The following is a 10,840-nucleotide window of genomic DNA, read 5'->3' as shown; positions in this document are numbered from 1 at the left end:
ACTGAAACTTCATTACTAATATAGTCTAAGTTGCTACATTCTTTATCAATCCATATTTGCCTATTATGAATCCTATGGTTGAATTGATTGATACTCTTTGCTGACAATTTCTTTGGCGCTCTCAAATTTTTAAGGTTATTATGGTCGTTGAATCCATCCTTGCTGGTTGTTTCACGAGTCTATATAAAAGGTGTGGAGTGCTATCTTAGGTACTCATGTCAAAATACGCCTAAGAAGAGAAGTCGCTTACCAGTAATGTATCTCTGTATTTGCCTTTAGTTTTAGTACCCTTTGTACTTAAGTTACTAGGAATAGAAGTTTTTGAATCAAAAATGGTAAATTGGGAAGGTCCATCGGGCCGAACAACGAGCCTATGTTATACCTCAATTACTTTAATTCAAATTTTGACCCAAACCCTATCGTGACCCGGCTGTTTTACCATGCATGTTTGTGATGATGGATGTCGGGGGACGAATAACCTTGCGTAAATTTGTAAGTGTGTTAATTTATGTTGGTTCATACGTTTTTGGTGACCATTTTGGTTGAGTTTGAATTTCATTATAACAGTTAGACTTGGATGTTCTTTTTTTGGTTTTAACAATGTTGTTGGCAACTTGCTCAGTATTCATTTTAAAGTTTACCTAGCCAGTTAGAGTTCATAATAAAAAAGTACTTATTTTTTTACTTGTAACATTTATGATCAGAACTCATGAAAGTAGTAAAAAAGCTAATAAATTGATTTGTTACATTCGTTCATCAGCCATATCTTTTACTTGGATACACGCATGATTAAAAATACTTATGTTATTATGATATTGAAATACTCGTCCATCGGAACTCAAGCCACAATTTAAAATGAGTTCACGAGATCCCGTCTTAACCGATGGGGGCGGCTATAAACTAACATGGGGAGCAAATATTTTGGATAGGGTTTCTAACCACACCTAACATATATGTGGGCCCGATTAGAGTCAAATAACCCAAAAATAAAGAAAAACTTGGACCAGATATGTGTCAACAAATTTCTAAAGCCCACCATAACAGCTAACTCATTATAAAACTCATTATAAATTGTGTTTATAAAATGTTAGTTTAAATGAGGAATAACTAGGGCACGAAACGAAATCACCACTATTTGGTCTTTTATCAAACAATGGGCTTATGGCTTTAATATTTGTGATTTTAATGTGTTATAAATACTATGGTTATATCATAAACTTGTGTATTAATTATGATATATTTTTTATTTTATTATTATACAATTAATATGCCCGTCTACCGGACAGGTATATAAGTAGTTTTAGACGATAAACAGGTTCAAGCGTAGGTGTTGGAGCCCAAATTTCAAACGGAAAACATCGCTTGGGTTTTGGTTGATGAGCAGATAAAGCTACGTGCTTCAAATGGGTGGTGGTTATGTCACCGACATCAATTTGGGGCAAAGCGATGGTGGTCGATGTTGGTAGGTGACGCAGGTTTGGGGAAGAGCGACGGTGATTTGTGGTAGTAAGTGATGTGGATGCCCTAAAATGGATATTGGTGGAGTGGATGACACATGTGGGGTATTGTTACGATGTTACCCGTCCACTGGACGGGTATTAAACTAGTTCATTTAGGGTTTTATTAGTCATATATACTTAGGGTTTAATTAGTGGGTTTGGGCTTGGGCCCAAGGCCAACAAGCCCAATCCCCGTGTTTAGGGGCCCGAAATCTCTTGTGAACTCGTTTCCAAAATCCGAACACTCCGTAACGTCGTAAAAGGATATTTTAGTATTTAAAACACATAAAAATATGGTCGGTTGTCTTTGTCGGTTGCGTAAAATGCGTTGTTTTTTCGTTTTTAATCCATTCTTCAATCTGATTTCTACCGCGATTCTAAAAATAGGAAAACGCACACGTCATTTCTAAAAATGGAAAACGGAAAGAGCGGAGCGTTACAGTCTCCCCTACTTTAGGAAATTTCGTCCCAAAATTTATTTAAGAGGAAAACCTTGGAAAGGATGTCATTCTCGAGGTGCAGTTGGGTATCAAACGCGAAATAGATTGTGAGTGATCAAAGTTTGTTGATAGAGGAGCGTATTTAATAAGGTAGGGGAAAACACCGAATTTCTCATGGCACGTTTTTACGAGAATTAGGTAATATGGTAGGAACACTTATATATAGGAAGTACCAGCGGCATATCCACCATGTTCATATCATGTTACGTCCGTTTCGTGACTCGGTGTCATGTTACGTTCTGTGTTATGATACACAATAGAACCTACTATGGTTTTCATGCATCTACCAATATAATCCCGTATGCATCCGCGATTATTTTGGTATGTGCATGATCTGCATAGTTTGTACTAGTAGTGTACGGGTTACGGTTTATGTAACATCCATAATTTTTCCCTTGAATTTATTAAATCACAACATACTTTTCTAACAAAATTTGGGCATGACCCGTTTGAAAAACGAGCGGTCCCCTGTTTTACATAATCCAAAATCATTTGAAAGGCACAATATACACGTCAAAACATATCATATTTTACTTGCAAACCATCAAGTTTATGTACGTACTTACGACAAGTTCTTCAAAAGACAATCATAATAAAACTAGGTTTAACTACTAGACGAAAACATATTAACAAAATGTTTAACATTGACTTTTGCAAAATGCGGAACGCTTGACGGGCTTGAGGTGTGTTCGAACCGGGGCGGAGCTTGATAACTAGACATGAGATTTACCTACATGACCACAACATCAAAAACTCATTAGAACAAAATTACTTTCTCTAACTCAAGAATCAACTTACGGATTGTAACCAATGTGACATTTACAACTTACGCTTTACTTCATTCTTTCATTCTTGCACGGTAATATATTCCAACGAAACTTCTTACCATTCCTTCTAGATTTACAATAGCATTATTCGACCCATTCCTAAGAAGGGTCCAAACAAACATTTTCTCCCTATTTGATTCGAGTTAATACATTATTTGATCAACACATATCTATAACGAAAGCTAAAATTGTACAAGTAGCGTACCTCGGTCTTGATTCCCTTGTTGCTTCACTTGACTCGAACTTTCTTCCTTAACGCCTACATATAACCATTCATTCTTTTAATTTATGTTTCATACTCAATTACACACATCAATTGATAAAACTATACACAATTTGGCTCATACTTCTTAAACACATTCAATTCACATAAGGTTTATGACATACAAGACTAACATCTTTATTGTGGCATTTTGTCAAACACTTGGTGTGCATAACATGAATAAAGCATAGGGTACAAGTGTTCAAAGCATGATTCTACTAGTTCATTCTTAGATCATTAAAACAATCAAATTTCCCACAATAATCATTCCAAATCAGTTTCTAACTATTACTAATCTATCAATAATAACTCTCATACTTACTATTACAATAATTAGCATGTAATTTCATTCATGTTCTTCATCATCACCCTAGTTCAAGTGGGTTTTTGCTAAAAATCACCCAACTATCTAGAATCAAACATAATTCTTGTTCTATTGTATTTTCCTAACTCTTAAACACACAAATTTCTGCATGCATTCATGATTGGGTCGAAACCCTCATTCTATATTTCATCAATTTCAGAATTTCGACTTACCTCTTTGTAGGACAAGCTTAGATTGCTAGAGAATCGAGTTCATGCATGTTATTTGGTCTTGATTTCCCTTTCAATCTTGCAGATTTGTAGAACTTAGGGTTTTTCTCCTTGGTTCCCTTCTTTGGTCGATCCACAGAACACACCAGGAGGTGTGTTTTGTGTTTTATTTTATTTAATTGCAAACTTTCATTACTTTATACAAGTTTAGCCCCTCTAATTCTAATGGTTGACAATTAACACATAAATTTTCATTCTTGTTGAACTATTACCACATTCTTTTAACTTAGTTAATATTACAATATTAGACATTTAAGATAGCATCAATAAATTGCGCATTTTGGGGTGTTACAAGTCTACCCCCCTTAAAAGAGGTTTCGTCCCCGAAACCTTAATACATACCAAATAATGTCGGGTAGTGCTCCCTCATTTCATCTTCCAATTCCCATGTCAGATCCGATCCCTTTCGATGTTGCCATTGCACCAAGGCTTGCTTTATAGCTTTATTCCAAAGGTGCGTTACCTTGGAATCCTTGATGGCTGTCGGCCTTTCAATATAATTCAATCTTTCGTCCAATTCGATATCGTCGAGGGGCACGTATGTCGTCTCATCCGCCAAGCACTATCTCAATTGTGACACATGGAATGTGTCATGTATTCCATCTAAAGTTGGTGGTAATTCCAACCGATATGCTACCTCCCCAACCCGGGCTACAATCTTGAAAGGTCCTATGTAGCGGGGACCTAGCTTTCCTCGCTTACGGAAACGGATTATACCTTTCCATGGGGAAACCTTTAATAACACATAATCACCTACTTGAAATTCGATGGGTCGCCTCCTTTGATCTGCATAGGCCTTTTGTCGATCTTGAGCCGCTTTTAAACGGACTCGCACAAGATCGATCTTTTCATTAGTTTTAGCCACTACCTCATTGGGTGCAATTTCTCTCTGCCCCACCTCTCCCCAACAAATTGGAGTTCTACACTTCCTTCCATACAACAATTCATACGGTGCCATTCGAATGCCGTTGTGGTAGCTATTGTTGTATGAAAATTCCACCAACGGCAAGTGGTCATCCCAGCTTCCCCCGAAGTCTATCACACATGCTCGCAGCATGTCGATAAGTGTTTGAATGGTCCGCTCGGACTGACCATCCGTTTGGGGGTGGTAGGTGGTACTGAAATGTAATTTTGTACCCATACTTTCATGAAAACCTTGCCAATATCGAGAAGTGAATCGGGTATCTCGATCTGACACAATAGATACAGGAACTCCGTGTCGTGATATTATCTCGTTAACATAGATCTCCGCCATCTTTTCGGAAGAGAAAGCTTCCCGAATGGGTAAGAAGTGCGCGCTCTTGGTGAGGCGGTCTACGATCACCCATATAGCATCGTGACCTTTCCTTGTCTTAGGAAGCTTGGTCACTAGGTCCATCGTCAATTCTTCCCATTTCCATACCGGAATCTCTAACGGTTGCAACTTCCCATATGGTTTCTGATGTTCTGCCTTTACCTGCAGACATGTCAAACATTTTGCAACATACTTGACGATATCACGCTTCATACCGGGCCCCCAATAACCTTTCTTCAAGTCTAAATACATTTTTGTAGCTCCTGGATGAACCGAAAATCGGGATTTGTGAGCTTCTTCGAGTAATGCACCCTTTGCTTCGCTAAACCGAGGTATCCAAATACGACCATACATGGTTTTAATTCCATCGGATCTTTCTTCGAATTTATCCACAAACCCCTTTGTTCTTTCCTTTTTAGAATCCATTCCGCTTAGTGACTTGATTTGGGCTTCTTTAACCATTTCGAGAAATCGAGGTGTAATTACCATCTTCATGGACTTTACTTGAATTGGAGGCGGGTAATCCTTTCGGCTCAGGGCATCGGCTACTACGTTAGCTTTACCCGGATGATAAAGGATCTCACAATCATAATCTTTAAGAAGTTCTAACCACCTTCGTTGCCTCATATTTAATTCCCTTTGCTCGAAAAAGTATTTAAGGCTTTTGTGGTCAGAATAAATAACGCTTTTCGTACCGTAAAGATAGTGCCTCCATATCTTCAAAGCAAACACTACTGCAGCTAACTCCAAATCATGGGTTGGATAATTACTTTCGTGTGTCTTCAATTGCCTAGAAGCATAGGCAATGACTCTACCCTTTTGCATCAAAACACATCCCAACCCTTGGTGTGACGCATCCGTAAACACCACCAAGTCTTCTGTTCCATCAGGTAAGGTTAGTACTGGGGAACTCGACAGCTTTTCTTTCAAGGTTTGAAACGCCCTCTCTTGATCTGCACCCCATGAAAACTTCTCATCCTTCTTGGTTAACTTGGTCAACGGCAAGGCCAATTTAGAAAAGTCTTGGATAAACCTCCTATAATAGCCTGCTAAACCCAAAAAGCTCCTTACTTCACTTGGGTTCTTGGGAGGTACCCATTTCATAACGGCTTCCACCTTTGACGGGTCTACTAAGATACCATCCGCATTAATCACATGACCGAGAAATTGTACCTCTCTAAGCCAAAAAGCACACTTGGAGAATTTCGCGTACAATTTCTCCTTGCGAAGTACTTCAAGAACCTCACGTAAATGGCATGCATGATCGGCTTTACTTCGGGAATAAACCAGGATGTCATCGATAAAAACTATAACGAATCTGTCTAACATGGGCCGACAAACTCGATTCATAAGATCCATGAACGCGGCAGGCGCGTTCGTTAATCCAAAGGACATTACTAAGAACTCGTAATGCCCGTATCGCGTTCTAAAAGCCGTTTTCGCCACATCCTCATCTCGCACTCTTAACTGATGGTACCCGGACCGCAAATCTATTTTTGAAAACCAACTTGCCCCTTGTAACTGATCGAAGAGATCATCGATTCGGGGCAATGGGTATCGGTTTTTCACAGTCAGCTTGTTCAACTTGCGGTAATCGATGCACATGCGCATCGAACCATCTTTCTTTTTGACAAAAAGTACAGGCGCTCCCCATGGCGACACACTCGGGCGTATAAATCCCTTGTCAAGCAATTCTTGTATTTGTACCATTAACTCCCGCATTTCAGTTGGGGCCAACCTATAAGGAGCCTTGGCTACCGGTTTGGCATCGGGATACAATTCAATCTTAAAATCTACTTCACGTTCCGGCGAAAGCCCCAGCAAATCTTCCGGAAAAACATCGAGAAACTCGTTCACGACTTCAACCTCTTCTATCTTAGGGGTATTCTGCTTAGTATCCACCACATAAGTTAGAAATGCCTTGCTTCCATTTCGTACGTACTTGTATACTTGGACTATAGAACAAAGCTTCAAATTGATATTCCTTTCCCCTTGTATGCTTACTCGTTTTCCTCCCGATGTTAACACATGAATCACCTTCTTCTCACATTGAATTTCGGCCTGATGTTTAGCTAGCCAATCCATGCCAACTATAACCTTAAATTCCCCCAATATCATGGGAATAAGGTCAATGGCAAACTTCTCGTCTTCAATGATTATTTCACAATTTCTACAAACTTCGTGCAACAAATAACTTTTACTATCGGCTATCTCTACTTCTAATGGTACATGCATTCTTTCGATTCTAAAAGAGGGGTGTGACACTAGTTCACTGGATACAAACGATCTACTGGCTCCAGTATCAAATAACACATACGTAGGCATCGAGTTCAATGAGAATATACCTGATACAACATTCGGGTGGTCCTTCGCTTCTTCGGTTGTGATCTGGAACATCCTCCCCTTAGCTCTTGGGGCTTCCTCCTTTCTTGCTTCCTTATCGGTTTTCTGTTGAAGCTTGGGACACTCAGCCTTAATATGACCCGGTTGGAAACAGTTGTAACACGTTCTGGAAGGATTTGGACACCTATAGTATGGGTGTCTCTCTTGACCACAATTGTAACAGCCCTTCTTCCCTTTCAAACACTCCCATGTGTGTAACTTTCCGCACGTTTTGCATTTCGGAATACTACCCTTTGTCTTATCTTTCTTGTTTTGATCTTGAAATTTTGGTTTCTTTGAAGGGCTCGAGCGGGAAACATTCTCAGATACTCTCTTTTCGCCTCTTTCTGCCTGCCTTCTTAATTCAATCTCCCTGTCTCGGGCCAAATTGATGAGTTCATTCAAGGTTTCACATTTAGCAGGAATGATGAATTCCCGATACTCAGCCTTCAATACACCATAATAGCGGTTTATCTTCATTCTTTCCGTCCCCGCTATGTCTTTACAGAATTTCAGCTTATCGAGAAAGATGTTGGTGATTTCATCAATGGTTTCATCTTTCTGACGAAGATGTAAGAAATCTTCTTGGATTCTGTCAATGGCAGACTGCGGGCTGTGGTATTTTTGGAAAGGTTCCTTGAATTCTTGCTATGTTAAAGCTTGAACCTTGTCTTCCCCAATCTCTTTACTATAGGCATCCCACCAGTCTTTAGCTTGGAATTGTAACAACCCAGTGGCAAACATTACTTGATCCTCTTTTTCACAATGACTTCTCACAAACACCGCCTCTGTACTTGCAATCCATCTTTGACATGCTATAGGATCAATTTCTCCCTTGAAGGGTAATGGGTTGCATGCCATGAATTCCTTATAAGTACATTTGCGAGCCCCTTTCTTTCCTTTCATTTCTACAATCATTCCCTTCAACTCATCTATCTTGCTTGCCATCATCGTTTCCACCACTTCCAGTATATGACCTTCCACTTCTTGGGCTAAATGAGGGACGCTTGCTTGTATTACCCTTCCGACCTCTTCCGAGATCATAGTTTTCAGTTGCTCCTATTGTGTCACTTCATTGTCATTCGTATCCGCCATCTACACATAAACATCATTCCTTATTTCAAGCATTCAATCATCCTTTCCATCATATAATCATTCTAATAGAACATAACTTCCTTTGAAAGTTAACGTTCATGCATACTATCATTCTTTAGAGTCTTCTTATAATGCTCACAATACTTCACGTATGATAGAAAACATTAAACAAATCATCGCAATTGATATAGGCTGAAAACAGTCTCCACCGTAAATTACGGTGTCACCGTAATTTACGGTGGCATTATTTCTCTTACGGTGTAAAGCTACAGCCTTACGGCAGAGGAATTTCGTCCCAGTGTCTACCGTAAGCTACGGTAGCCACCGTAGCTTACGGTGACGCCCAGCATACTATGATAAATTTCCTATTTTGCAGCCATCTTTCCAACCCGTTTTAACCCGAACCAATCCGTTTCATCCCAAACTTTTACACATCACCCCATAATGATTTTTCCTATCATTCCTTAGCTAACTCATTCATAATGCAAAATCAACTTTAAAGGTACTTACTTGCTTCGCGCCGCGGATCGAACACACGCTTCACATGAGCTTCCGGTTTGAGTTCAAGCATTTAATGCTTGAATCCCTCAAACCTACCTACGCTCTGATACCAACTTGTAACATCCATAATTTTTCCCTTGAATTTATTAAATCACAACATACTTTTCTAACAAAATTTGGGCATGACCCGTTTGAAAAACGAGCGGTCCCCTGTTTTACATAAACCAAAATCATTTGAAAGGCACAATATACACGTCAAAACATATCATATTTTACTTGCAAACCATCAAGTTTATGTACGTACTTACGACAAGTTTTTCAAAAGACAATCATAATAAAACTAGGTTTAACTACTAGACGAAAACATATTAACAAAATGTTTAACATTGACTTTTGCAAAATGCGGAACGCTTGACGGGCTTGAGGTGTGTTCGAACCGGGGCGGAGCTTGATAACTAGACATGAGATTTACCTACATGACCACAACATCAAAAACTCATTAGAACAAAATTACTTTCTCTAACTCAAGAATCAACTTACGGATTGTAACCAATGTGACATTTACAACTTACGCTTTACTTCATTCTTTCATTCTTGCACGGTAATATATTCCAACGGAACTTCTTACCATTCCTTCTAGATTTACAATAGCATTATTCGACCCATTCCTAAGAAGGGTCCAAACAAACATTTTCTCCCTATTTGATTCGAATTAATACATTATTTGATCAACACATATCTATAACGAAAGCTAAAATTGTACAAGTAGCGTACCTCGGTCTTGATTCCCTTGTTGCTTCACTTGACTCGAACTTTCTTCCTTAACGCCTACATATAACCATTCATTCTTTTAATTTATGTTTCATACTCAATTACACACATCAATTGATAAAACTATACACAATTTGGCTCATACTTCTTAAACACATTCAATTCACATAAGGTTTATGACATACAAGACTAACATCTTTATTGTGGCATTTTGTCAAACACTTGGTGTGCATAACATGAATAAAGCATAGGGTACAAGTGTTCAAAGCATGATTCTACTAGTTCATTCTTAGATCATTAAAACAATCAAATTTCCCACAATAATCATTCCAAATCAGTTTCTAACTATTACTAATCTATCAATAATAACTCTCATACTTACTATTACAATAATTAGCATGTAATTTCATTCATGTTCTTCATCATCACCCTAGTTTAAGTGGGTTTTTGCTAAAAATCACCCAACTATCTAGAATCAAACATAATTCTTGTTCTATTGTATTTTCCTAACTCTTAAACACACAAATTTCTGCATGCATTCATGATTGGGTCGAAACCCTCATTCTATATTTCATCAATTTCAGAATTTCGACTTACCTCTTTGTAGGACAAGCTTAGATTGCTAGAGAATCGAGTTCATGCATGTTATTTGGTCTTGATTTCCCTTTCAATCTTGCAGATTTGTAGAACTTAGGGTTTTTCTCCTTGGTTCCCTTCTTTGGTCGATCCACAGAACACACCAGGAGGTGTGTTTTGTGTTTTATTTTATTTAATTGCAAACTTTCATTACTTTATACAAGTTTAGCCCCTCTAATTCTAATGGTTGACAATTAACACATAAATTTTCATTCTTGTTGAACTATTACCACATTCTTTTAACTTAGTTAATATTACAATATTAGACATTTAAGATAGCATAAATAAATTGCGCATTTTGGGGTGTTACAGTTTATTAACGTATTACGAGTGAGAATGATAACGTATAGTAATTTAAGTATGTAAGCATGATTGGTATTTAAGTATGAGAGAGGTTATAAGTATGAGTATGATTAAAGTCTTTGAATAGTCCATGTGAGATATTTAGTTAACTAGATTAACGCAGTCCTGGCATGTGA

At 38.3% G+C, this 10,840-nt stretch overlaps 1 long non-coding RNA gene across 3 annotated transcripts; it reads right to left on the bottom strand.

Annotated features, from left to right (window-relative positions):
* Positions 1-2,527: 2,527 nt before the first annotated feature.
* LOC110903553 lies at positions 2,528-10,472 on the bottom strand. 3 transcript variants are annotated; one of them, XR_004876581.1, is made up of 4 exons: positions 10,323-10,472; positions 9,729-9,782; positions 3,032-3,085; positions 2,528-2,729 (listed from the first exon to the last, which is right to left on the bottom strand). It is a non-coding gene; the product is annotated as an uncharacterized LOC110903553 (long non-coding RNA). The 3 variants fall into 3 exon arrangements; XR_002572055.2 differs by lacking the exons at positions 9,729-9,782; positions 10,323-10,472 and adding an exon at positions 3,626-3,775; XR_002572056.2 differs by lacking the exons at positions 2,528-2,729; positions 3,032-3,085 and adding an exon at positions 9,281-9,426.
* Positions 10,473-10,840: the final 368 nt, after the last annotated feature.

Source organism: Helianthus annuus, chromosome 13 (assembly GCF_002127325.2).
Source record: "Helianthus annuus cultivar XRQ/B chromosome 13, HanXRQr2.0-SUNRISE, whole genome shotgun sequence".
Classification (NCBI taxonomy): Eukaryota; Viridiplantae; Streptophyta; class Magnoliopsida; order Asterales; family Asteraceae; genus Helianthus; species Helianthus annuus.
The sequence above is the reverse complement of the archived record's forward strand: the minus strand, read 5'-3'. Positions and strand labels throughout refer to the sequence as shown.